At 41.3% G+C, this 25,702-nt stretch overlaps 1 protein-coding gene across 2 annotated transcripts in view; it reads left to right on the top strand.

Annotated features, from left to right (window-relative positions):
* Positions 1–6,594: 6,594 nt before the first annotated feature.
* Positions 6,595–25,702, top strand: part of LOC106581913 (E3 ubiquitin-protein ligase Midline-1) — a 61,228-nt gene continuing 42,120 nt past the window's right edge. The window contains exon 1 of one of the 2 annotated variants that reach the window (XM_082967030.1): positions 6,595–6,747. The gene's annotated coding sequence lies outside the window, so the exon portion shown is untranslated. Of the gene's footprint in view, positions 6,748–24,128; positions 24,422–25,702 lie in introns of those variants that run through there. The other variant, XM_082967031.1, reaches the window with a different exon arrangement.

Below are 25,702 nucleotides of genomic sequence, written 5' to 3'. Positions count from 1 at the left end.
AAATCCATTTCATGAAGCTCCTAACAAACAGTAATTGTGCTGATGTTGCTTCCAGAGGCAGTTTGGAACTCGGTAGTAAGTGTTGCAACCGAGGACAGACGATTTTTACACGTTACACGTTTCAGCACTCCCATTCTGTGAGCTTGTGTGGCCTGCCACTTCACGGCTGAGCCGTTGTTGCTCCTAAACGTTTCCACTTCACAATAACAGCACTTATAGTTGACCGGGGCAGCTCTAGCAGGGTAGAAAATGTACAAACTGACTTGTTGGAAAGGTGGCATCCTATGACTGTGAAACGTTGAATGTCACTGAGCTCTTAATTACAGGCCATTCTATTGCCAATGTTTCTCAATGGAGATTGCATGGCTGTGTGCTTGATTGTATAAACCTGTCAGCAAAGGGTGTGGCTGAAATAGCCGAATCCACTCATATAAAGTGATGTCCACATACTTTTGTGGTGGAAAAAGTACTGATTGTCATACTTGAGTAAAAGTATAGATAGCTTAATAGAAAGTTACTCAAGTAAAAGTGAAAGTCACACAGTAAAATAGAACTTGAGTAAAAGTCTAAAAGTATTTGGTTTTAAATATACTTAAGTATCAAAAGTAACTGTAATTGATAAGATATACTTCAGTATCAAAAGTAGATGTAAAATAATAAATCATTTCAAATTCCTTATATTAAGCAAAGCAGACAGCACCATTTTCTTGTTTAAAAAATTTACAGATAGCCAGGGGCACACTCCAACACTCAGACATTATTACATTATTTACAAAAGATGCATGTGTTTAGTGAGTCCGCCAGATCAGAGGCAGTAGAGATGACCAGGGATGTTCTCTTGATAAGTATGTGATTTGGACCATTTTCCTGTCCTGCTAAGCATTCAAAATGTAAGGAGTACTTTGGGTTGTCAGGGAAAATGTGTGGAGTAAAACGTACAATATTTTCTTTAGGAATGTAGTGAAGTAAAAGTAAAAGTTGCCAAAAATATAAATAGCAAAGTAAAGTACAGATACCCCAAAAAACGACTTAAGTAGTACTTTCAAGTATTTTTACTTAACTACTTTACAGCACTGCATCTAACGTATGTGTGTGAACAATGCCTTGAAAAACATTTTAAATATTGGTATCCTCTACGAGAGAGGTCATTTTTCGATTCTCCTATTTAGATGATCTGTTCTTGGGTTGACATAGTGTACTTTAGCACAATGGGGATACAGATGCTTTGGACATGGTGGGACAGGAGATCAGTTTGGGTCAACCACAATATGTCCTTATTCTGGCCAAATGATTCTTAAGAATTGTTGTTTTAGAAAATGTGTTAGCACTATACTTCATCATATTAACCAAAAGCCACTTCCTAGTAAAGACACAGAGTATCCAACTCCTTAACAATCAGATAATTGTGCAACTTCAACAAGGAGCAGTAATTCTCAGCACTACAGACACAGTGCATTTGAAAACCAATCAGGCCTTTATGGTAGAGTGGCCAGATGGAAGCCACTTCTCAGTGAAAGGCACATGACAGCTCGGTTGGAGTTTGCCAAAAGGCACCAAAAGGACTCTGACCATGAGCAACAAGATTCTCTGGTCTGATGAAACCAATTGAACGCTGTTGCCTGAATGCCAAGCGTCACGTCTGGAAGAAACATGGCACCATCCCTATGGAGAAGCTTGGTGGTGGCAGCATCATGCTGTGGGGATGTTTTTCAGCTGCAGGGACTGGGAGACTAGTCAGGATCGAGGGAAAGATGAATGGAGCAAAGTACAGAGAGATCCTTGATGAAAACCTGCTCCAGAGCGCTCAGGTCCTCAGACTGGGGCGAATGTTCACCTTCCAACAGGACAACGTCCTTAAGCACACAGCAAAGACAACGCTGGAGTGGCTTCGGGACAAGTCTCTAAATGTCCTTCAATGGCCCAGCCAGAGCCCGGACTTGAACCCGATCGAACATCTCTGGAGAGAGCTGAAAATAGCTTTGCAGCGACGCTCCCCATTCAACCTGACAGAGCTTGAGAGGATCTGCAGAGAAGTTTGGGAGAAACTCCCCAAATACAGCTGTAACAAGCTTGTAGAGCCATACCCAAAAGACTTGAGGCTGTAATCACTGCCAAAGGGGCTTCAACAAAGTACTGAGTAAAGGATCTGAATACTTATGTAAATGTGATATTTCCGGGTATTTTTTGTAACGCATTTGCGAATTGTATTTTAAAAAATACCCGGAAATATGACGTTTACATAAGTATTCAGACCCTTCTAAAAACCAGTTTTTGCTTTGTCATTATGGGTTATTGTCTATAGGGAGAAAAAATATATAATCCATTTTAGAACTAGGCTGTAAAATAATCACATTTGGAGCAGTCCAGAGCAGTCTCGTTGACAAACTATTTTAAAAGACTGATCTTGCAAACAGATTTTTTATTATTATGTGGCTTCTCAAAAGTGACTGTAAAATAGATTAAAGATGAAATATTGCTTAGCAGTGCTTGTTTGTTCTCCATAACTATACTTGCTTTGTTATGTTTCTTGAGACATCAACAAAATATTAATGTCGGGTTGGGAAATACTTATTGTATTTACTGTTCTGCAACTTATATTACAGACTACACATCTGTGTTGTTACAAGTGAGACTGCATAGTGAAAGCATCATCACAGTAGTTGAGTGTATACAATTTGCTTGTTCCCCTTCGGTAACTTTTGGGGATTTCAAGATGAACAAATTCAAGGGGAAAAACAAAACAAATATCTCAAAGTAAATAACTAGAAACATTGCATTGGTTCTCAGATGTACACTGAACAAAAATATCAATGCAACATGCAACAATTTCAACTATTTTACTGAGTTACAGTTAGGGCTTTGGCGGACACAAAATTACATCAGCCGGGGATTGTCAAGCAAATAACTGTCGGTCCTACAGTAACTGACCGTTAATTAACATAAACACATAATGCATCTATTGGCTTCCACACAAGCCACTGATGCAGACCTTTGGAACATCTACATTCTTAAAAGTCTAATAAATCCATGTAATATAGCCTACATAAATCCATTATTTATTTTAGACAGGTCTAAAGAAGCACAATATGAAGAAAATGTCATCTATTTCAAACGAACAGAATAGCATACTCTGAGTTGTCCTTATGTTAGGTCCTGATCTGGCTATGCCATATGGCTGTGGACTACACTAGTTCATTTAAAAGACACGCTTTTGCTTAGAATTCCGTGGCATTATTTTATATTATTTTATAGTATAAAGAATACAATTGATCAAAGCTGAATAAAAGCGAAAACAGTTTTTTTTTTTTGCAAATGTATTAAAAATGTACAACAGAAACACCTTATTTACCTAAGTATTCAGACCCTTTGCTATGAGACTCGAAGTTTAGCTCAGACGCATCCTGTTTCTATTGATCAGCCTTGAGCTGTTTCTACAACTTGATTGAAGTCCACCTGTGGTAAATTCAATTGATTGGACATGATTTGGAAAGACACACACCTGTTTATTTAAGGTCCCGCAGTTGACTGTGCATGTTAGAGCAAAAACAAAGCCATGAGGTCGAAGGAATTGTTCGTCGAGCTCCGAGACAGGATTGTGTCGAGGCACAGATATGGGGAAGAGTACCAAAACATTTCTGCAGCATTGAAGGTCCCCAAGAACACAGTGGCCCCATCATTCTTAACCCTTGTGTAGTCTTAACATTCTGTATACTCCCCTTGTCCTAAGGGTAAAAAATGACCTGCCTTCACTAAACCCCTAAAATAAAGCAGCTTAATTAAAAACCTGTCATTCATCACAATCTTCGTGATTATCTGGGTTTTCCCTCTTCACAATGCAGAAAGACTGCATTTAATCAGTGGACACCACTCATTTTTATTACAACACACGTGTCATAGTTGTTTGTAGTACCATTTTGGTACTAGGTAGAACCCTTTTGGGTTCCATGTAGAACCTTATCTGGAAGGGGTTCTACCTGGAATGAAAAAGGGTTCTACACTCTAAAAAATGATGTGTTAAAAACAACCCAACGCTGGGTAAAGAGTGGACAGAACACACTTTGGGTTATTTTTAACCCAGCCAGTTGTGTCACTTAGCTGGGTTATTGAGCTGTGACCCACCGGGTGAGATCAGAAAACTGGAGGTGTGGCTTAGTAGGGACTTGGCTTTCAGATAGCTATTTTTTATCACCTGTGAGAGTAAATGTAATTCCGATTAATCTGTTCTGTTGTGTTTTTCAGTATATGTTAAGGTTGAGCGCTGACACTTTTGTTGTGTAGTGAGTCTTACACAAGTTGACTGTCTCAAGTGCCTATGTGTATGCCAAGTGCATCGATGATGTTGTCCCCACCATTAGCCATGGATTACCGGCAACGTCAGTACTAAACAGCCACTTTCAAGGAGTGGGACACTAACTCGGACATTTATAAGAACTCCCGCTACGCCCTGCCGATGAAGCAACAAACAGGCAAAGCATCATTACAGGACTAAGATTGAATCCTACTACACTGGCTCTTTACTTTTCCATTATTTCTCTATTTTCTTTCTCTCTGCATTGTTGGGAAGGGCCTGTAACCATTTCACTGTTAGTACACACCTTTTGTTTACAAAGCATGTGGCCAACAAAACTATATTTCTTAGTTAACACTTGATGATATTTAAATAATGATGTTATTAATTGTATATTAAAATATGTAACAGGCAATAATATTTCAGGAACTGTAAACTGATGAAGAAGAATGACATTTACTCTCGTGGGTGGCCAACAATAACAATCTAAATGCCACGCCCCACATAGGCAATGCCTCCTAAAAATAACCTATGGACTGCAATATAAAAAAATATATAAATACACATCTGTTGGGTCAACCCAGCATGAAAGTGAGAAAAAACAACAACAACTGATGGATAAATTAATAATGCATGGCCTTTTAGGGGCATGGCTTTCCATATCATCATTTTGGCCCCCTGTGAGAGTAAATATCATTCCTGTTCATCATGTTTAATTTGTACACTGCACATTCCAATTATTTTGAACCTTACACATTGTAATATAAAATTAAACTGCATTATTATTAGATACCATAACTAAGCAGTAACTAACCCAACATTCAGATATGCAGAGGGACTTAAAGAACTCATACTCTTGTATAAACCTCATTAAAACCCCAAAAGTGTCAGTGCTTAAACGTAACATGTTGACTTTACAACAGAACAGGTTAATTGGAATTCTATTTATTCTCTCCTGTCTTCTGATCTGACCCGGTGCATCATAGCTACAGTAAATCAGGGTATCCCAAACTCGGTTCTTGAGCCCCACCTGGTTTCACATTTAGGTTTTTGCCCTAGCACTACACAGCTGATTCAAATAATCAAAGCTTGATAACGAGTTGGTTGCTTGTTTTTAACCCAACATTCGTTATAGTGTACCTGGAACGAAAAAAGGGTTCTCTTATGGGAACAGCCAAAGAACCCTTTTGAAACCCTTTTGTCTAAGAGTGTACTACTCACTGGAGAAAACGCTGAAGGCTGTTAGTTAACATTCCAAGGCGTGTCTTAATTTCAATATTAATGCTTGCTAAATTGATTGGGGCAAAACATTGGTGCTCAGACAAAGCAGGAGACACTGAGCGATAAATCTATTTTCCAACCATATAATCATGCGTTTTATGTATCAAAGAAATGTCAAGTGAAAGCAAGCAGCAATTAAGCAGGAGATAGGCCTTGATAATAAGTAGTCATTTCATTTTATTGGAGTCACTGAAACTGAGGGAATTTCCTCAAGGTTTTCTAAGGTCTTCATTGAGCCTTCTGCTATGTAACCAAAAAAGTCCAGTTAGCATAAAATATGACTTGTCCTCAGGGAGGTTGGGAGAGGTATGTTTACTTCAGACCCATAAGATCACACCATTGTGATGATGAAATCGTTCATTTTTCAAACATTGCAAGCAATCCCGCAGGGTTTAGAGTCTTTAGCTGAGAAATTCAATTTGCCCTTTTTCTAATTACGCCTGTTGGCGTAGGATGATGCTTAGGGAGATTCATTCTGTTCCAGACTTCTTTATATCTGTGTGTCTTCTCTGCTGTGGTATCTCAGTGGAGAATGCCCAGGGCCATGTGGGATAAACTGTTAAGATGAAAGAGCATTTATCCCCATTATCAGGAACTGATTTTCCACCCACGGCTAACAGACCTAGCCCTAGTAAACACAAGTCTCCCTGACTATTCCTCCTAATTCTATTTAATTCATTTGGTGTTGTTTTTTGCAGCTAACTACCAAACGATAATCAATAATTTACAAAGTTTGTGCATATTAGGTGCAGAACAGATAAGTTCCCCCACCATATGGGTAGGTCAGATGATGACGTACAGTGAGCATAAATAGGATGAATTAAAATGGAAATATTTGTACACTGTGTGTGGATAGAACTGTAAAGGCATTACTGTAATGGCAGCTCCCCTGGGGTGGAAGGACTCAACCCAGCCCAGCTTTCTGTGCTCCTGTGTAAACCTGTGAGGCAGATGAGAAGCAGAGTGTGTGTCAACATGGTATGTGTGTGTACACACCCTGATGAAGGGGAGTGTACAGCAGCGAGACAGAACACCTTCCAACCTCCTGTCTCCTGTATGTTTTTACCAGAGGAATCCTGGCTGACTGCTGCCTCACGGAGACATTCTGCCTGGCCACATTCTGCTGTTCTGCCATTATTCACCTGGGAGAGACACACATGGCAGCCATGGGGAGCCAGGTAAGATACATGCTGTAGAGGTCTAAGGACAAATGGCAACATTGGAATAGTGATGAGACTATGAATTGTATTCAGCACTGAGTTTTTGTAAAGTATAACGTTCTCCATGACTTTCAGTTGCGTCCCTTAACAACCAAATTGTTAAGCTAACCATTGCTGACTCAACATTGTTGTCTCCCCTGCACACGGTGTACAATTTCTTGCGCAAAGGCAGAGAATGTGATTAGGGATTACAAAGTGATTAGGATAATACATTCTCAGTATTGAATCAGAAGGACTATAAAAAAAAGGCCTATATAAAGATTTGATCAATCTCTCTTAAATGGATATTGATGAGACTCGGGGGCCTAATATTGCTTGACTCTTTCTGCCAGTCTGAGAGACAACAGAATAGGAATGTGCTGTAAGTGAATTCCTGTTACTGAGCTACTGGTCAGGTGTTGAAGTCCCAGGGTGTGTGTGTGTGTGTGTGTGTGTGTGTGTGTGTGTGTGTGTGTGTGTGTGTGTGTGTGTGTGTGTGTGTGTGTGTGTGTGTGTGTGTGTGTGTGTGTGTGTGTGTGTGTGTGTGTGTGTGTGTGTGTGTGTGTGTGTGTGAGAGAGAGAGTGTGTGTTCCAAGTAAGGAGGAGCAGGAATTGCTGTAAAAGAACAGGTTGAGACTGGTGTGGACATGAATCATACCTGCTGACAAGTCCAGTGAGTTACCAGGTACCACAAAGAGGAAACTGTTCTGACTTTGGCTTATTAAACAGAAAAATGTACATATACTTAATTTCAGGGAACCAGTCAACTGTCATGCGGCTACTGTACATCAGGAGGTCAGAGGGTTCTGTTCCTTGTAATTTTACACCATAAATCTTATAATTTCAAATAAACGTTATGTCATATATCTTAACCTAAAGCTTTTTGGTGGAAACGACAGCAGTACCATGTTATTTTAGGAAAGGATACAGTACATTTAATTGAGCCAAAAATGGTAAAAGTGGGAATGTGGTATATTCATTTTGGTTTTCTGTAGTTTCCCTCATGTGCAGCCTAGAAGCATCTGGTAGTGTTCAAACACTTCAAACACTTTCTTTGTAAACTTTGTCTTAAATAGACTGAAACAGTAGTACTTTCTCTCAACATTAATATTTTGTGTTTTCTTTGCCTTGAGGACTGAATTCCGTAACCAGCTCTTTTAAATTTTTTAATTTTTAAATTTTTTAAGAACTGGCCAGATGAGTAATTTCTCATCAATACCTTCTAATAATCCTGAGTGCAATGGATTTCTTGTGATTTTTTATTTATGTTTAGCAATGTGAATTGTAGTTTCTGTTGGTGTATCACCTCTTAAACCCCACTTTTGCCTCACTACTATCCTTCTTAATGATAAATGAACACAATGTATCCATCCCAGGTCAAGAGAGCCAGGGCCATTATTGAGTGTGAATTCACTAGGCCTGGGTGTTGTGATCAGGGGAGAATGACTGCCCACTCTAATTGAAGCCATGAAGTTCAAGGCAGACCGCGGTACTGCAGGCATAATTTGCAAAAAAACAGGATCCCCATTAGGGAATGAGAAAATGAATGAGAAAATGTCAAACTTCATGGTCAATCTTTGTGTAAATAAAGCATTTTTTTAGACAATCGTTGTACCAATAATGTATTCTATTACACCAGATGTATGTCCTCGATTATTTAACCAATTATTTTAAAATTGCAAACAGAAGAAGTTATGAGGATAATTTAGTAGCTAATGGCAGCCTGTAGTACCCGGGCGGCCTTCAACTTGAGATACTCAATGGGGGGGGGGTTTGGGGGCAACACTGAGCTAGCCTGCAACATCCCTACCTGGAGTAACTAAAAATGCATGCGCATCTTAACCTGACTTCCTTGGCTTCAAATGCGCTATTGAGTCTTCACATAGGAATCAATGGTGTCATGTGATCAATGGCTTTGTCCATTCCTATATTATTCCCAGCCATTGGTTGTGACAGAGCACGTGTTGATGTGAGCCCAAGGGTTGTACTGTACTGTAGCATTGACTGTGGAAAGAGTGATGCTAAGTCTGTGAGTCAGTCACCACAATGTGTGGTTGGATACTCCTCTGCTGTTGGAGTCTGGAGCACAAGCTCCAGTTCCCAGAGAAGACAATCTGAGCTCAGTGGAAAAGGCGACTGTTTAATCCATTTTGAAATGGGAGAAAAATTTATTGTTGGAGCCAAGTTTGGGGAATGTGTCCTGCAAAGACTTTAGAGCAAGTGAGATATATATGGAGAAGGAATGAAAGGAGGATACTCTGCATGCTTCTAGCCAGCCAAAGCAATGAAGCTTACACGTTTTTCAGTTAACTCTTGTTGAGGACTACTCAACCCCATCTAGCCAGAGCCCTCTACAGAAACTATAACCTATAGTGTAAAAATGATATGCCAAGAAGTGATAGCTAACGTCTATCCACTATATTGCTTGTCTATGATAACCCGTTCTGCCTCTAACAATGCATCATGTAATTATTCCCACTGAGGGACCAGACCAAACCAGAGCTGATGGTGTTTTGACAGAGCCTGTAGTGTAGTGAGGATGGAATGCACCCAGCCAGAAGTCCCAAAGCTCAGACCCAGATTCTAAGAGCTGGTTCTCCTGCTGAGGGCTCCTGCAGCGCTCATCCTATCCGAGGCTCTCCCAGGATAGGACACAGTAGCATGGAACAGCAGATGTTCACACTCCCCCCTAGCCAGTCTCCACTTTGTTCAGTGTGTTAGTAAAACTGTATGTTTCTGGGAGGATACAAGGCACAGTACAATAGGGTCTGTATTGAAGTTAACTGATGATTTAAGCAGGTATCATGAATGTGCTGATGACTAAGTTTAGTCAGCCAGTTTTTAGCTGTGTAACTGTGTCTGAGACATCTGAGAATTACCTAGACATTTCTCACCTTTTCATCTGAGTTGCGATAAACAGCTTTAAGTTAATATTTTGCTTAATAAAGACATAACTCTAATAGTCTAACAGTGTCTAAGAAAATCCATCAGAAGCTGCTGGAAGCAATTACCGGGCTCTCCAAGCAGAAAAGAATGTGGCAGGCTGTTGCCACAGACTTACAAAAGAAGGATACATTTTTCAGGAAAAAAGAAAAGCCAACAAGCTTTAGCTATTAGAATGTGCTGTGGAACTAAACACAACACATAACCTTATTTCCCCATAAGGTACTGCCTCTATCTCCCTATTTAACTGGGAAAACAACAGGCATTCAGTATTGTATTGTGTTTCTCCGGCAAAAAATTATTGCAACTCATCCCGGCGTTTCTCTGAAAATGATTTATTTGTGCTGGACATTTGAGGCACACTTTATCTGCAGACTTTGTGCTTAGGGTGTCCAAGTTTGAGAGTGAGCCATGGTAGCTAGTCATAGACTGCAAAGTAAAATCTATTTTGTACATTTAACTCGGAAAGTGTGAAATGTATACTACCTTCAGTGAACATAACATCACTCAACTGGTGTTAAAATAACACTTTTGAAATTGTTAAAGGTCCTGGACAGTCATTCTGAAAAGTACGGTTAGCATGGTTAGCTACCAGGAAGTTGGAAAATACAGGCTGAGTGGGCGGGGAGCTTATATTGATGACCTCACCTCGACTGACAGCTCATTGAAACGCCTACGTCAAGCAACTTGGATGCAGTGAGCAGTTTTGCAATTAAAAGTAAATAAATATAACATTTCACCTTTATTTAACCAGGTAGGCCAGTTGAGAACAAGTTCTGATTTACAACTGCGACCTGGCCAAGATAAAGCAAAGCAGTGAGACAAAAACAACACAGAGTTACACATGGGATAAACAAACGTACAGTCAATAACACAATAGAAAAATCTATATACAGTGTGTGCAAATGTAGTAAGATTAGGGAGGTAAGGCAATAAATAGGCCATAGTGGCGAAATAATTACAATTTAGCAATTAAACACTGGAGTGATAGATGTGCAGAAGATGAATGTGCAAGTAGAGATACTGGGGTGCAAAGGAGCAAAAAATAAATAACAATATGGGGATGAGGTAGTTGGGTAGGCTATTTACAGAATGACTGTGTACAGGTACAATGATCAGTTCTTTCAGCAGAGAACTGAAAGGAAAGGCGGCCAAAGGGGGAGTTGGCATTGGGGGTGACCAGTGAAATATACCTTCTGGAGCGCGTGCTACGGGTGGGTGCTGCTATGGTGACAAGTGAGCTGAGATAAGGCGGGGCTTTACCTAGCAAAGATTTATAGATGACCTGGAGCCAATGGGTTTGGCGATGAATATGAAGCGAGGGCCAGCCAACGAGAGCCTACAGGTCGCAGTGGTGGGTAGTATATGGGGCTTTGGTGACAAAACGGATGGCACTACATCCAATTTCCCGAGTAGAGTGTTGAAGGCTATTTTGTAAAATAGGAAGCCGATTCTAGATTTAATTTTGGATTGGAGATGCTTAATGTGAGTCTGGAAGGAGACTTTACAGTCTAACCAGACACCTAGGTATTTGTAGTAATCCACATATTCTAAGTCAGAACCGTCCAGTAGTGATGATAGACGGGCGGGTGGGTGCGGGCAGCGATTGGTTGAAGAGCATGCATTTAGTTTTACTTGCATTTAAGAGCAGTTGGAGGCCACAGAAGGAGTGTTGTATGGCATTGAAGCTTGTCTGGAGGTTTTTTAACAGTGTCCAAAGAAGGGCCAGAAGTATACATAATGGTGTTGTCTGCGTAGAGGTGGATCAGAGAATCACCAGCAGCAAGAGCGACATCATTGATGTATACAGAGAAAAGAGTTGGCCCGAGAATTGAACCCTGTGGCACCCCCATAGAGACTGCCAGAGGTCCAGACAACAGGTCCTCTGATTTGACACACTGAACTCTATCTGAGAAGTAGATGGTGAACCAGGCGAGGCAGTCATTTGAGAAACCAAGGCTGTTGAGTTCACCGATAAGAATGCGGTGATTGACAGAGTCGAAAGCCTTGGCCAGGTCGATGAAGACGGCTGCACAGTATTGTCTTTTATTGATGGCTGTTATGATATCGTTTAGGACCTTGTGCGTGGCTGAGGTGCACCCATGACCAGGTCAGATGACCGCGGCAGCTTTCCAATCTTTAGGTATATCAGACGATATGAAAGAGAGGTTGAACAGGCTAGTAATAGGGGTTACAACAATTGCCGTGGGTTAATTTTAGAAAGAGAGGGTCCAGATTGTCTAGCCCGGCTGATTTGTAGGGGTCCAGATTTTGCAGCTCTTTCAGAACATCAGCTATCTTGATTTGGGTGAAGGAGAAATGGAGGAGGCTTGGGCAACTTGCTGTGGGATTGCAGAGCTGTTGACCGGGGTAGGGGTAGCCAGGTGGAAAGCATGGCCAGCTGTAGAAAAATGCTTCTTAAAATTCTCGATTATCGTAGATTTATCGGTGGTGAAAGTGTTTCCTAGCCTTAGTGCAGTGGGGAAAAAGCTAGCCTTTGCTTTCCTAACTGCCTGTGCATATTGGTTCCTGACTTCCCTGAAAAGTTGCATATCGCGGGGGCTATTCAATGCTAATGCAGTACGCCACAGGATGTTTTTGTGCTATCGAAGGGGCAGTCAAGTCTGCAGTGAACCAAGGGTAATATCTGTTCTTAGTTCAATTTTTTTTGAATGGGGCATGCTTATTTAAGATGGTGAGGAAAGCACTTTTAAAGAATAACCAGGCATCCTCTACTGACGGAATGAGGTCAATATCCCACCAGAATACCTGGGCCAAGTCGATTAGAAAGGCCTGCTCGCTTAAGTGTTTTAGGGAGCATTTGACATTGATGAGGGGTGGTCGTTTGACCGCAGACACATTACGGACGCAGGCAATGAGGCAGCAATCGCTGAGATCCTGGTTGAAGACAGCAGAGGTGTATTTAGAGGGCAGGTTGGTCAGGATGATATCTATGAGGGAGCCCGTGTTTACAGATTTAGGGTACCTAGTAGGTTCCTTGATAATTTGTGTGAGATTGAGTCTAGTTCAGAGTGTAGGACGGCCGGGGTGTAAGCATATGCCAGTTTAGGTCACCTAAAAGTACAAATGGGGGGCAATTAATTCCCATATGGTGTCCAAGACATAGCTGGGGGCTGAGGGGGGTCTATAACAATTGGCAACAGTGAAAGACGTATTTCTTAAAAGGGGGATTTTTTAAAGTAGAAGCTCAAACTTTTTGAGCACAGACCTGGATAGCAAGAACAAATTTTTATTTTCAATGACGGCCTAGGAACAGTGGGTTAACTGCCTTGTTCAGGGGCAGGACGACAGATTTGTACCTTGTCAGCTCGGGGATTCGATCTTGCAACCTTTTGGTTACTAGTCCAATGCGCTAACCACTAGGCTATGCTGCTGCCCCATTAGAGAGAGGCATAAAGCAATCACATGTGTTGATCAGGAAAGCTAAGACAACAATGGGTAAATGGCGATGAATGTGCAGAGCGGGTCAGTTAGGTACATACAGGACCTGAGTTTGAGGCTGGGGCTGACAGGTAAACAAAATGAGGTATAGTGTTATTGAAACAGTCCATGAGGCATCAGCTGTGTAGCCGAGTGATAATAGGGTCAAAAGAGCAGCAATAGGTGAGTCAGGGTGCCGTTCAGTAGTCACTACTATGCAAGGCGATTAGGGGACACAGCATTCAGAAAAGCTAGCGGGCCGTGGCTAGTAGATGGTTCTTCGGCGACATCATAACAGAATAGCCTGTTGAGACCATATCGGGCGATCACATTGGTAGTCCAGTCGTGAAGGATTGGCAGGGCTCCGTGTTGACAATAAAGGGTCCAGGCCAACTGGCAAAGGAGGTATTGTAACCCTAGAATTAGCAGGTATATGGGCCTAGCTCGCGGCTAGCTCAAGGCTAGCTGGAGCTTGCTTCGGGACAGAGGCGTTAGCTAACAGTAGCCACTCGTTTGCAGCTAGCTAGCTGCGATGATCCGGTGTAATGATCCAGAACGGCAGGAATCCAGTGATGTGGTAAAGAGAAGCAGTCCGATATGCTCTGGGTTGATATCGCGCTGTGCAGACTGGCAGGTGTTGTCCGAGCTAAGGCTGGCTGGTGACCAAGAAAAAGGTGGAGACCGCTAGCCGAGGCTAACAAAGTCTAGTAGCTAGTTAGATGGTTAGCTCCTGATGGAAGATCCAGTTATAAGTAATAAAAATAGCAGATCTGTACCGCATTGGGTGAGGCGAGTTGCAGGAAAGTATATTTAATTCGTAGATAGATAGTGAGATTAAGATATATACGAAAAAGACCGGCTATTTACACGGGATAAGACAAAGACAAACACACACGTCCTACTGCTACGCCATCTTGGATCCTTATAAAAACTTACCAACAAAATCACAGCACTGTTAGGATGTGTTGACTTGACAACTGTGTCGGAGTTGTTAATGACCCTTGCCCCACTTTTGTTCCATGCTGGCTGAAGACCTAGCTAGCCAGTAACAGACACAGATGAAAGGGGAAATATGTAAGTACCTTTGCCATATGGATGAATAGGGTAAACCTTTAATCATAGAGTGCATTCGGAATGTAGCCAGACCCCTTGACTTTTCCACACAATACCCCATAATGACTAAGCGAAAACAGGGTTTTAAAAATGTTTGCACATTTATTAAACGTAAAAAACAGAAATACCTTATTTACATAAGTATTCAGACCCTTTGCTATGAGACTTGAAATTGAGCTCAGGTGCATCCTGTTTCCATTGATCATCCTTGAGATGTTTCTACTACCTGATTGGAGTCCACCTGTGGTAAATTCAATTGATTGGACATGATTTGGAAAGGCACATACCTGTCTATATAAGGTCTCACAGTTAACTGTGCATGTTATAGCAAAAACCAAGCCATGAGGTCAAAGGAGTTGTCTGTAGAGCTCCAAGACAGGATTGTGTCAAGGCACATATCTGGGGAAGAGTATTAAACATTTCTGCAGCATTGAAGGTCCCCAAGAACACAGTGGCCTCCATAATTGTTAAATGGAAGAAGTTTGGAACCACCAAGACTCTTCCTAGAGCTGGCCACACGGCCAAACTGAGCAATCGGGGGAGAAGTGCCTTGGTCAGGGAGGTGACCAAGAACCCGACGGTCACTCTGACAAAGCTCTAGAGTTCCTCTGTGGAGATGGGAGAACCTTCCAGAAGGACAACCATCTCTGCAGCACTCCACCAATCAGGTCTTTATAGTAGAGTAGCCAGACGGAAGCCACTCCTCAGTGAAATGCACATGACAGCCCACTTGCAGTTTGCCAAAAGGCACCTAAAGGACTCTCAGACCATGAGAAACAAGATTCTCTGGTCTGATGAAACCAAGATTGAACTTTTTGGCCTGAATGCCAAGCGTCACGTCTGGAGGACACCTGACAACATCCCTACGGTGAAGCATGGTGGTGGCAGCATCATGCTGTGGGGATGTTTTTCAGGGACTGGGATACTTGTCAGGATCGAGGGACTGATGATAGGAGCAAAGTACAGAGAGATCCTTGATGAAAACCTGCTCCAGAGAGCACTCAGGACCTCAGACTGGGGCAATGGTTCACCTTCCAACAGGATAACGACCCTAAGCACACAGCCAATATAACTTAGGATTTACTTCAGGACAAGTCCCTGAATGTCCTTAAGTGGCCCAGCCAGAGCCCGGACTTGAACCCGATTGAACATCTCTTGAGAAACTTGAAAATAGCTGTGCAGCAATGCTCCCCATCCAACCTGACAGAGGTTGAGAGGATCTGCAGAGAAGAATCGGAGAAACTCACCAAATACAGGTGTGCCAAGCGTGTAGCGTCATACCCAAGACTCAAGACTGTAATCTCTGCCAAAGGTGCTTCAACAAAGTACTGAGAAAAGGGTCTGAATACTTATGTAAATTCAGTTGTTGTTTTTTATACATTTGCAAACATTTATAAAAACCTGTTTTTGCTTCGTCATTATGGGGTTTTGTGTGTAGCTTGATGTGGGGAAAAAAACGAAATGTGGAAAAAGTCAAGGGGTCTGAATACTTTCCGAATGCACTGTATTTGCTGACACCCTACAGTAAAATTTTGGCAACCGTAGAGTAGCTATCTAGCTATATAAACCACACCCCTCCGCAAACATGCCTTCTCTGATGTTGGTTACAAGGTGGTACTTAAGAAATTAGGTTAAAGAATATCATGTTACCTTTGGCAAATTCAAATTAGAGTAAAGGTGACATCACGTTGTCCCCTTAATAATGAATCCAAGTTTTTGACATGGGGGAGGGAACCAGTAACTTTATGATCAAACTTTATCTATGCAGAAGCAACAGTAACTTTTCATATTTTGGTCATCATACTTTAATCTGGTTTCCTTCAAATATCATCCAATTTCACAAAAAAAACGATTTTGACACTGAATGACCTTTGAAAGCATATCCAAAGCCCAATGTGATAGTAACCACTATGTAGCACTAATATGAAAATAAAGGCATTTATATTTGTGTATAAAAATGTAATGTGCAATTGTGTTCAATTAAAATATGACTTTGTTCTGAACAAAGTTAACATGATCACCAGGAATGACATTAACTATGTTAAAGCCCCACCCCTAATAAGCCACACCCCTTGAATATAACCTATAGATTACATTATTCCATCTGCTTGGTCAACCCAGAATGAAAACTAAATTGATGGTTTAATAAACCTATGCTTGTTGGGTTTTTCACACAACCTGCCACATTATGCTGGCTTGCAAAGTGATGTGTAATTCCTATTGAAATTCAGCCAGAGTGCCAATATCCAACCTTGAGCATTTTTAATCAACCACAACCTGCATTCAGAATGACTGCCAGGGTTGGGAAGACTGCAATATTAGACAACCTAAAGCGTCTAAATTGGAACAACCATTTCAGTACCTAGTAACATATTGGATTAGTTTAGAAAATGTATTTCATTTATATTTGAGAAACATAAGATGAATTAATCAATCAATGTACATGCAAGAACATAGATATTGAAAAAACAATTCTTAAAATCATCCTGCAATAGAGCATGCTGGGAAATATGATAATGATGGGAGTGGTTTTGGTTAAAATCTGGTTATTTTATCAACACTGGTGTTATTTTACACCAATGAGTGTTAATTCAGCACTTACAGAGTTCTTATGTTTAGAGTGTAGGACCTCAAACTCAGGCCTTATGAAATACGTATTATATTGTGTTAAAGGTCCCGAACAGTCATTCTGATTCCCATGTAAAATAACCTTTGAGTGATTAAATATCACATATAATACTTGTTTCGGATAGAATTGCTCAACATTTTAGTACTTTGTCTCTCATGGCTAACTACCAGGAAGTTTGAAAAGACAGGCTGAGTGGGTGGGGAGATATATTAATGAGCTCGCCTTACTTTGATAGAATTTAGAGTTGGATAAATGTAGATAAACTTATATCTTTTGCAAGGACTTACACAGGATACTACCATCAACATCAAAACCTTCATTCCAAATCACAATTCCATACCTAAAACCTTGATTTTGGGCCAAATTATCTGATTAAACTATTACCACCAAGGATCATCAATAAAAAAAACTTAGAACAAACCAAAACCTGCAGAAGAAACACATTGGAACCTGGAAATACCATCCAACACAAAACTGAGTGAGTAATGTTCAGTCTGAACTTACTTCTGAAGCCCAAAATTAAAACACAATAATCTCTAGGTAATTTTGATATATAAAGCTTAATAAATAAGGCCACTAAGCTACCAAGCCGCTAGAAAATAAACAGACAGAAATTAGCACTGAAGTGTGAAGTGAGAGGCGTGAAAACGCTTGAGCATGACAATGGCAAGATAGTTTCATAGCCCCCTCCATCTGTGCAGAGATATCCTCCTCAGAATCTCAAAAATGTTCCATTTGGAAAAGACGGTGGACAGAGACATGTTAGCTACGTTAGCTACGTTAGCCAGCTAGCTGGGATTTTCTACAAGGAATCTGCCTCCCGAAGAAAGTTTCTCCCAAGTGGGTGTAACACCTACTCCCGTTGCCTGCTGCACTGCTGCTTGGGTTCCACCTGGTGATCTGTTCACCATCTGCCCTGGCCTGTCTCCCCCTGTCTGGTACAGGTTCCCCCACCAGACTCCCTCCTCTCTCCTGAGCTTTCGCTCTCCTCCAGCACACACGCAATGTTGGGGTAAGTGACTTTGAACTTACAATGACTAGCCCCAAGTCGTTGTATTTTTCTCTTGTGCTTTATGCTCTTTGCCTCATGACTCCTGCGTGCTTTGTTGACTATGAACTTGCTTGTTTATTCAACCGTGGTACTGACTGTTTGTTCTCACACTCGGGACTCTGACTCTCTATTGGTTACACAGACTCTTGGCCCCCCATCCTATTCTAACCACATCTCGCCAGCTTTGTATTCATGTTACCTGAATAAATTGCTGTACATTATGATCTTGTTGCCATCTTATGCACATTCAAATGTTCTAAATCAACACTGCAGAGCTCTCCCTGTACTCTGCCGTGCCCTGATTGTATTACTGCTGCTTATATCTTGGATTGTGCATGTACACCCTGGCCCATCTACTAGCCCCAATTCTTATTTGTGCTCTGATATCTGCTTCACTGATTTCTGCTCTCTTCAAAGCCTTGGTTTTCTGCATATTAACACTAGAAGCTTATTACCTACATTTGATCAATTGAAAGTGTGGGTTCACAGCTCCAATCCAGATGTGTTGGTCATTACTGAGACGTGGTTAAGAAAGAGTGTTTTGAACACTGATGTTAACCTTTCTGGTTATAACCTTTTTTCGGCAAGACAGATCTTCCAAAGGTGGTAGAGTGGCAATCTTTACCAAGGATTACCTTCAGTGCTCTATTGTCTCTACCAAGTCTGTCACCAAACAATTCAATTTGCTGGTTTTACACATTCAACTTTCAAATAACTCTTTGTTGACTGTTGCCGGGTGTTATTGGCCACCATCAGCACCGGCCTGTACCCAATATGCCCTAAGCTCTCTCCTGGCCCTTTTCACTAAGTCTGAATTTTTCCTGCTAGGGGACCTAAACAGTGACATGCTTAAACCAACTGACCAAGTCCTAAAGCAATGGGACTCCTTAAATCTTTCTCAGAAAAGGCTACTCTCCTTGATGTTATCCTTACAAATAATCCTGATAGGTATCAGTCTGGTGTTTTCTGTAATGACCTTAGTGATCACTGTTTTACAGCATGTGTTTGTAATGGCTGCTCAGTGAAACAACCTGTCCTGATTTGTCATGGCCTGAATTGACATGGCTTCTGTAAATTGGTGTATAATCAGCTTGATTATACACCGTCGAAGACGCTTTAACCTTCTTTTTTGATATTTTCAGTGGTATCGTTAACAAATATGCGCCCATAAAGAAAATTAGAATTAAAAACAGGTTCAGCTCCTGGTTCGACCGTGACCTGGCAGAGTTACTCCACCTCAAGAATTCCATTTGGCAAATTGCTCGGCACACGCATACTCAGGCTGACTGGCTCTTGTTCAGACAAATTAGAAATAAGTGCACTCAGGCTATCCGGAAGGCCAAAGTTAGTTAATTTAAGGAGCAGTTTTCTCTCTGTGGGTCTAACCCCAAGAAGTTCTGAAAAATGGTTAAAGACCTGGAGAATAAACCCTCCTCCTCACAGCTGCCAATGTCCCTTAATGTTGATGTTGTGGTTGTTACTGACAAGGAGAACGTGGCTGAGCTCTTTAATCACCAGCTCATTAAGTCAGGATTACTATTTGACTCTGCCATGCCTCCATGCCCGTCCAACATTTCCTCATCTCCCACCCCTTCTTGTGCGACTATCCCCAATGCTCCTCCCTCTTTTTCCCCTGCCTGCTACAAAGTTTCTCCCTACAGGCAGTCACTGAGTCCGAGGTGCTAAAGTAGCTCCTTAAACTTGACCCCCAAAAAACACCCTTTCTTCTTTAAGGTTGCTGCCCCTATGATCGCCAAGCCTATCTCTGACCTTTTTAACCTGTCTCTCCTCTCTGGGGAGGTTCCCATTGCTTGGAAGTCAGCCACGGTGCATCCTTTATTAAAAGGGAGAGATCAAGCTGATCCTAACTGTTGTAGGCCAATTTCTATATGCCCTGTTTATCAAAAGTGTTGAAAAAACTTCTCAATAATCAACTGACTGGCCTTCTTGACGTCTATAGTATTAGCTCGGGTTCGCAATCGGGTTTCCGCAATGTTGTCCTGATGTTTTTATTGACTTTGCCAAAGCTTTTGAAACGGTAGACCATTCCATTCTTGTGGGCCTGCTAAGGAGTACTGGTGTCTCTGGGGGGTATTAGGCCTGGTTTGCTAACGACCTCTCTCAAAGAGTGCAGTGTATAAAGTCAGAACATCTGCTGTCTCAGACACTGCCTATCAACAAGGGAATACCCCAAGGCTTGATCCTAGGTCCCACGCTCTTCTCAATTTACATCAACAACATAGTTCAAGCAGTAGGAAGCTCTCTCATCCATTTCTATGCGGATGATACCGTCTTATACTCAGCTGGCTCCTCCCCGGATGTTGTGTTAAACGCTCTACACACAAGCTTTCTCTGCCCTTAACCTTGTTCTGAACACCTCCAAAACAAATGTCATGTGGTTTGGTAAGAAGAATGCCCCTCTCCCCACAGGTGTGATTACTACCTCCGAGAGCTTAGAGCTTGAGGTAGTCACCTCATACAAGTACTTGGGAGTATGGCTAGAGGGTACACTGTCCTTCTCTCAGCACATATCAAAGCTGCAGGCTAAAGCTAAATCTACACTTGGTTCCCTTTATTGTAATCATTCCTCTTTCACCGCAGCTGCCAAACTAACCCTGATTCAGATGACCATCCTACCCATGCTAGACTACGGAGACGTAATTTATAGATCGGCAGGTGAGGGTGCTATCGAGCGGCTAGATGTTCTTTACCATTCGGCCATCAGATTTGCCACCAATGCTCCTTATAGGACACATCACTGCACTCTATACTTTTCTGTAAACTGGTCATCCCTGTATACCCATCGCAAGATCCACTGGTTGATGCTTATTTGTAAAACCCTCCTAGGCCTCTCTCCCCCCTATCTGAGATATCTACTGCAGCCCTCATCCTCCACGTACAACACCTGTTCTGCCAGTCACATTCTTTTAAAGGTCTCCAAAGCACACACATCCCTGGGTCGCTCCTCTTTTCAATTCGCTGCAGCTTGCGACTGGAACGAGCTGCAACAAACACTCAAACTGGACCGTTTCATCTCCATCTCTTCATTCAAAGACTCAATCATGGACACTTCCAGACAGTTGTGGCTGCTTCGCGTGATGTTTTGTTGTCTCTACCTTCTTGCCTTTTGTGCTGTTGTCTGTGCCCAATAATGTTTGTACCATGTTTTGTGCTGCTACCATTTTGTGCTGCTGCGATGTTGTGTTGCTACCATGTTGTTGTCATGTTGTGTTGCTACCATGTTGTGTTTTCATGCATTGCTGCCAAGCTATTTAGTTGTCTTAGGTGTCTCTTTATGTAGTGCTGTGGTGTCTCTCTTGTCGTGATGTGTGTTTCGTTCTATATTTTTATAACATTTTGTATCATTAATCCCAACCCCCATCCCCGTAGGAGGCCTTTTGCCTTTTGGTAGGCTGTCATTGTAAATAAGAATTTGTTCTTAACTGACTTGCCTTGTTAAATAAAGGTCAAGCAGCATGGTTGCAGACAGCAGTATTGCAGTAAAATTACCTCAAGCTAATTTGGTAATCCACAAAGCTACTCAGACATTTAAATTGCATGAATGTTGTATTATCATTTTATATATACATCTCCCGTTTGTTTTGTCTTATGTGATGCAGTTCACAGCAGCACTGATAGTGTTTTGAATGACCCTTCCCCCCTTTTGTTCCATGCTGGATGAAGACCTAGCTAGTCTGTAACTAGCTAACACCAGACACAGATGAAAGGGGAAACATATAAGTATCTTTGCCATAGATGAATAATGTACACTTTTAATTATATTTGCTGACATCCCAACTTTATGATCTTACGTTGATCTGGTTTCATCCAAATATCACCCTACTCCATGAAAAACATGATTTTGACTGTTCATGACCTTTAAATAAATGTACTTTAATTTTAAATGGATGAATACAACAACCATGTCTCTGTAACTAACAAATGCAGTCATGGGTGGTAACTACAATTCACTCGAAAGGCAATGTGTTAATTTAACACTGTTCCAGTGTCTATACAAGTCCACACTTTCAGTGTTGATTTAATACTGTAGAATTTGCTTTTCACTGTTAATAAACAGCACACCAAGTATTTTCACATCTATGTTCTTAAAAAGCACAACCTCACTGTGTCAACTCAGATCATGGCTGCTGTTGAATGGCTAGAGCTTGTGTGAGAGAGAGCAGAGTAAAGCTGCATGGAATCTGATGCCACAGTGCTGGCAGGCAGGGTCGTAGCCATGGAGACAATCAAGCTGTAGTATAGCCGCCCTATACTCAAAGGAAAAGCATAACTTCCAGGTCAATGCCTCTTATAGACCCTCACAGCCAACTATATGTTATCCAAGCTAATCAGAATGCAGTCCAAAGGTTGTTTACATTAAGGGCATCTTGTGCTGTGGCACACACATGGCTTTCCAGTTCCACTCGGTTGAAACTCAACCACAGCTACTCAAATGAAAAACCCGAAGCAAAGGTAAAGAGGATACTAGATGTTATCTTCATTGCTATTCTTTTGTTTGTATTGTTGATAGATTAGAGAGGAGGGTTCATCATTTATTGTAGTAGGACACTGCTGCAGAGGTAAATGCATTAATATGTTTATTTATTTGATCCATCAACCATGTGTGTTTCAGTAGTGAGCCCTTGGGGGAGATCATCTTACTGATAGGCCAGCAGAGTAATTAAAATCTTGAACCTTTGCCATGGTTACCGTGTGCACATAGAACTGTCCGTGGGGACAGTAGAGTAAGGTAGAATTAAACAGGAGTGATAATGTTCTCTCAGAATGATGCAGATTGTGTTCAGTGCAGTGCAGTTCATGCTGGATTCATCCCTCAAGTTAACGTTGTGTATCTTGGGTGGTTGAACATACTTGGGTGGTTGAGTACACAGTCCCATGTGGCTCAGTTGGTAGAGCATGGTGCTTACACCACCAGTGTTGTGGGTTTGATTCCCATGGGGGACCAGTATGAAAAATGTATGCACTCACTACTGTAAGTTGCTCTGTATATGAGTATCTTCTAAATGACTTAAATTAATCTACACAAAAAATCGAGGACTTTGGAAAGGGTGATGGTTCTATGTGCAACCATAATGACACTAAGAACCATTTAAGCTCTTATTTACAGTTCACAAAATGATTGTTTGCTCTTTTAGTGATAATTCAATTGTAAGTAGCGGTGGCGTTTTGTGCAACCATGAGTGAGAGTGTCATCCCAGTTTATCTAATGTGTTGTGTTATGCCACTACATATTATAGATGACGTTGGCCAGTGATGGTGTCTTGTGAAAGATGACCAATTTGTTCAGTGGTTCTCAATTCTTTCCCGAAGGACACCAAGCTGTTTAAAGATAGCTCACTTGATTAAACTTGTCAATGAACACAGTAATAACACCTCTGGAATATAATGGCTGACCAGAATAAAAAAGTCTGTATGGTTCTTCAAAAGGATCTACAAAGAACCTTTCAGATTGAGAAAGGTTCTATAAAGAACCATAAAAAAAGGCTTCTAAAAGCCACTAAAATGGATGTAACCATAGCAGAAAGTTTTTTGGTGCTATATAAAACCTTTTTTAATGGGTCTTTATAGAACCTTGGGAAAGGGTTCTTTATAGAACAGTGCAGGTTCCATTTAGAACTTTATGAGCATGGTTCTTTATAGAACCTTCAAAAAAGTGTTCCTCTAAATCTATAAAATCATGTTTTTTATGAAGTTGATATTTACAAGCCGAAGAACCCCTATCTGATACTATTATTATTAGATGTTTTAGTGTGTAGATAAATATTCTATATGACCTTATAATAAGTCTGTGAACATTTTTGCCTATCCCTAACGCATGCTTTCACTTCGATTACATCTGCGTTTTCTCACATCTGATTTCCTAACACATCAACACATGGACAAATCAATGAAGAAGTCCTCCTTTCCCCTATATCTTCTCCCATTGTATGGCCTTGCAATTGCACATTTTTTTCACCATGATCTCATGAGGAGCTTTTATTGAGCAGTGTATTCTTCATGTATCTTTTGTGATGATGTATGGTTGTGATGCAGCGAATCAGCAGAGCCTTGGAGACTGACCCCATCTGTGTGCAGCCTGATCCCCAAGGTTCCCCCCTGCTCCCCCGTCTTTGTTTGCTTGCCTTTTGTCTTATGGGGTGGAGAGGGGAGAGAGGGGAGCGACAGGGGAGTGTCAGGGCCAAGAGCACAGTCCCAGCCCTTAATGGATGCCGCGTCCATGAAATAACCCAGTGGAAGTGACGCTACTGCAGCCCGTTACACGCTTTCGTGAGCATACGGCTACGGCTGGGTCAGGGGCAGAGGGAGGGAGAGGCACCACACTAACTAGGTGGCTGTGTTTTGTTTGGAGGCAGAGTTTCATCCATGTGCCAGTGACATGCAGTAGAGTGTTTAACCATTCAGTGGGTGTTACATCTCTCCTCTCCGTTGGACAGGACCACCCTGGACCATTGCATGTGAGTAGTGCTTGTACTGCAAGGGCTGAATGTTGTGGAAAGTTGTTGTAATTAATGATTCTAGTTATTTATTCTGAGCTTGAACATGTCATATATAGGCATAGCTTCTTGACATGGTGATCCATGATCTGGACATGTGCAGTAGAAGTTCATTTGTAATTGTGTTGTATGAATCCTTAAGATTTGTATTTCTAGGTTGAGGTTTTTAAAGGACATAAGATTTGAAGGACATAACAGCATATTGATTAATGAAGCATATTTACGGACCTTGTTAAGCCATTTTTTTGAAAATAGGGAATAATATGGCTTGTTCTGAGAATATGGCCTGTACCTGAACTCTTGCATTTTAGAAGTGTATTATGTTCAGAAATCTTCAATATGAATCTATCTGTTTAGTTGGAATCATGTGGACTAGTTAAGTGGTTCAACAACCAGACCAAACCAAGTAAATGATGAACTACTGGATGGATCTGTGTGAATCCAGTCCATATGACACATCCCATATCTGACACACCCATGTGCTTTAGACTCTTGGATCCATCAGGACTCAGTGCTTTCTCTGCTCCATCCCTTATCTTCTACTTCAAGAAGGTTTTTCTAAGCCACAATTTCTTATGTTTGACGTTCCAAGCACCACCAAGGAAATAGCCCTGGGCTACTAATGGATTTATTTAGCATGGATGAATATTAATCTGTTTGGAAGAATTGTTCTATATTATGGTAGTCATCAGAGCAAATGGTAAATGCTCATATATACAAGACAATTACTTCTAAGTGAATATTTTTGAGTGTAAATTACGTAAGAGGTTTATAACTTTTCATTCACTGATGAATATTCAAAGAATTCAGGATTTGATGAAGCTGTATTTGTTGCTATATTGAAAAAAAATGAGGGTTCTTAAAATGGTTCTTCCTCAGTTCTTAAGGTTCCTTTGAGAACTCTTGCCCGATTAAGCACCTTTGAGTTAAGTGTGGGGTTCTTGACGTGGTATCTGGTTCTTCAAATGAATGGAAGCCTGCAGATGTGTCCCTTTCATAGCACACAGCAAATTGGCCAGTGTTAACTAGTGTTTGTTTGTCCGTGTGTTCAATTAGCACTGTAATGAGTAAATTAACACTTCGTGGTGTAGAATAACCCCAGTGTTGGTATTAAGGTACAGTAGTCTAATATCTTAATCTTCCCAATCCTGGCAGTCATTCTGAATGCAGGTTGCAGGTGATTTTTCTTCTGAAAATATTTAATATCCACACTCAGGCTGGATTCCAATAGGAATTACACTT

The sequence above is a fragment of the Salmo salar genome, chromosome 21 (assembly GCF_965601325.2).
Source record: "Salmo salar chromosome 21, fSalSal1, whole genome shotgun sequence".
Classification (NCBI taxonomy): domain Eukaryota; kingdom Metazoa; phylum Chordata; class Actinopteri; order Salmoniformes; family Salmonidae; genus Salmo; species Salmo salar.
This window is presented reverse-complemented; position numbering and strand designations above follow the sequence as displayed.